Below are 3,861 nucleotides of genomic sequence, written 5' to 3' on the forward strand. Positions count from 1 at the left end.
ATGTTTGGCTTCTTTTGCTCCAGTTTATGCTTGTGAGGTTCATTCTTCTCATCTGCATCAGTATTTTGTTTGTTCTCTCATTACTGTATAATGTTGCATTGCCTAAATTTACCACTATTAATTTATTTTTTCTATTATAGATAGGGGTTTGGGATACATTTTTCGATGTGTCTTTTGGGTGAACATAAATACACAATTTTATTTGGCATGTACCTTGAAGTGAATTTACTGGTGTATTAGTCCATTTGCACACTGCTATAAAGAACTGCCTGAGGCTGGGTAATTTATAAAGGAAAGAGGTTTAATTGACTCACAGTTCAGCATGGCTGCGGAGGCCTCAGGAAACTTACAATCATGGCAGAAGGTGAAGGGGAGCAAGGCACCTTCTTCACAAGGCAGCAGGAAGGAGAAGTACTGAGAGAAGGGGGAAGAGCCCCTTACATAATCATCAGATCTTGTGAGAACTGACTATCATGCGAACAGCATGGGGGAAACTGCCCTCATGATTCAATTACCTCCACCTGCTCCCTGCTCCATCTCGTCTCTCCCTTGGCATGTGGGGATTATGGGGATTACAATTCAAGATGAGATTTGGGTGGGGACACAAAGCTTAACCACATCAACTGGATTGTTGCCATTTGTCTGTTTAGCTTTATTAGATACTACCAAACTATTTTCCGAAGTGGTTGCAGCAATTTTTACTCTTGCTGGTGGTGTATAAAATGTCTAATGGCTTCACATTCCCACCAACTTTAATATTGTCAGTTGATTTCTTTGTTTTGTTTTGTTTTGGTTTGCTTTGTTCAGTTAAGCAATTCTGGTGGGTGTGTATTTAAGTTATTGTGATTTTAATTGATGTCTAATAGAATTGAGCACCTTTTCATATATTATTGGTCTTTTTTTCCTCTTTTAAGAAATATCACTCAGATTGCATTCTCTTCCCCTCACTCTCCCAAAGGAAGAGAAAAATGATCAGCAATGGCAAACGGCAGTTGCAGCAAACCAATGCCAAGAGCCAGCTTCAAGCTCAGGAGAAAATGCTGCTGTCTGTCCTCATGGTTTTCTGGTTCTTTAGGCATTCAGAAAAACTTCTCCCATAATGATCCCTGAAAGAATAGTCTTTGGATATACACTATTGGAATTCTTCTGCATTTACTCTATTAATAGGTAGTAATTACTTATATATACAGGTCATGAGTCCTATGTTGACTATATTTATTACAAATATCTTCTTCTAACAGGTAGTTTGCCTCTTGGCTCATAATGGTGCTTTATTTTTGTTATTATTATTGTAGTAAGAACACTTGATATGCATAATACAGTTAACTATAGGCACAATGTTGTACAGAAGATCTATATAACTTATTCATATTTTATAACTAAAAGTTCATAACCATTGAATGCCCTATATGCCCCTCCATCCATTCTCTAACAATCACCATTCTGCTCTAAGTTTCTGTGAGCTTAACTATTTTAGATATTTGATATAAAAGGAATCATGCAGTGTTTGTTCTTCTGTTGAGACAGGCAGGCAGGCTGGTTTCCTAATTTAATGTAGTTTAGAGAAAAAGAACAAAAGCCCTGTACTCAAGCTATAGCTTACCTAACTTCAAGCCAATCAGCAGCAAAAGAACCAAGGCACTATTTACCACAAGTTCCTGTCATGGGCAGAGGAATTGCCTGGCCAAGTTCCCCAGGGCCTTTCCTGCACAGTTAGACTTAAACTTCACCTTACAGTGACCTCATTTCAATGCTAAAAATTATGCCCAGGGGTGGAGATTTAAAATGATAATGTAATGTGCTAGGTATGAAGAAGCATGTAAAGCCACTGTTCAAGTGCTAGAGAAACCCCTCCTGGACATAACTGATGAAACTATTTCCCATACTTCTCTTGAGGAGCAGCCCACCCTTTTCCTTTGGCGGTACTGACTCCCTTGTGCACAACCTTAATACACTTTCACTTTCTGTCTGCTGCTATGTCTGGTGATCTCCCTTGACTTCTATCTGGGAGATTTCAAGAACCCAGAGTGTGGTGCTGGTAATACTGTGACTGGCTGATTTTGCTTAGCATAATGTCCTTAAGGTTCATTCATGTTGTCATATATGGTAGAATTTCCTTTTTTAAAAGCTGAACAATATTCCATTATATATATATATATATATATATATAAAATAATGGTTAAATAAAATGTGATATATATATATATATATTTAAAGAAACCATTCATCCATTAATGGACATTTCCATTTGTCATCTACTAAATATATTCAGAAATTTTGATTGACATCAGAATGTGTGTATAGACAAATATGGGGCAGGTTTACTATCTTTACAATATTGATTTTCTAATAAACAAACATGGTATGTCTCTCAAGTTAATTACATGTTCTTTGATATCTGTCAAAAATGCTTTGTATTTTTTGTGTGCAGTTGTTTTGTGCATCTCTTGTTAAATTGATTGCTAGTTTTTTATGTTTTTCAAAGTCACTATAAATGGTATTATTTTAATTTTACTTTCCAATTTTTGTTGATATATTGAATTACAATTTATCTTGTACATTGGTATTATATTCAGTAACCTTGCTAAACTCAGTTAACTAATTATATTAGTTTAGCTAAGTTTTTTTTATTTATAACTAACCAAGTTGTCAACAATTAATGATACTTTTATTTCTTCCATTCTAACTTTTACCCACTTTATTATTTTTTTCTTTATGTACTATCTGGGACTACAGGACAAAGTTAAATAAAAGTAGTATTAGTGAACATTTATGTTTTGTATTTTTTAAAAAATATAATCGTGAGATAAATCAGTGTAAATTTTTTTTCTTGTAAAGTCTGTTAGGTTTTGGTAGTAAGGTTATGCTGACCTCATTTCTTAAATGTGGGAGGTTTTCCAACTTTTCTATTCTTAGGATTTTTAAAAATATATATCATGGGAAATTCTCTATTTTGTAGAATACTCTCAGAATACGAAAGTAAGATTGTCATTGTTTCTTTCTCAAGTGTTTGAAGAATTCACAATTGAAAGCCATTTGGGCCCAGAACTTTCATTTTGAAAAACATTTTAATTATATGTATAATTTATTTGATGAGAACCAAAATTTTAAAATTGTTTACTCTTTCGTCAGTCCTAAAACATGGTGTTTTTCAATAGAAATTTGTACATTTTTATACTATGTCCTTTAAGTTTTTTATGTCTATAAAATCTTTAGTGATGTTTTTAATTTCTGATATTAATAATCTGTATTTTTTCCTCTGATTTATGGTTGCTTGTACTTTTTTCTTTTTGTTCATATTTTTAAAAATAAACTTTTGGCTTTGCTTTTTTTGGTTATTAATCTTTGCTTATATCTTTATTTTTTTTCCCTACTACTTCCTTTGGCTTTAATTTGCTGTTCATTTTTAAATTTCTTGGGATGAAAAAGATATTGTTGTTTTTCAGCTGTTCTATGTTTTTGAAATATATAAATTTTAGCTATACAAATTTCTTTAGGCATTGCTTAGCTGAATCTCAGAAATATTGATATATATTTTTATTTCACTGTAATTAGTTACATTTTCAATGAATTTACTCTTCTGAAATATCATTTTATACACCAGCATAGATATGGTATATTGTAGTAACTATTTCATGTGAACTTAATGACAATGTGTATTTTGCAGTTGTTGGATACAATGTTTTATATATATCTATTAGGTCAAACATTTTAATCATATTGTTCAATTATTGTCTATTTTTTGTGTGCTCATTCTATTATTAATTGCAGCTGGATTAAGGTTTTCCTCTGCCAGTTTGCACTTGCCTATCTGCTTTTAAGTCTATTAATTTTTGCTATATAATTGAGAACATACAAATT

At 32.5% G+C, this 3,861-nt stretch overlaps 1 pseudogene; it reads right to left on the reverse strand.

Annotated features, from left to right (window-relative positions):
- Positions 1 to 918: 918 nt before the first annotated feature.
- On the reverse strand, positions 919 to 1,122 carry LOC112438229 (small nucleolar RNA U3; annotated as a pseudogene).
- Positions 1,123 to 3,861: the final 2,739 nt, after the last annotated feature.

This window comes from Pan paniscus, chromosome 1 (genome assembly GCF_029289425.2).
Source record: "Pan paniscus chromosome 1, NHGRI_mPanPan1-v2.0_pri, whole genome shotgun sequence".
In the NCBI taxonomy this organism is placed as follows: domain Eukaryota; kingdom Metazoa; phylum Chordata; class Mammalia; order Primates; family Hominidae; genus Pan; species Pan paniscus.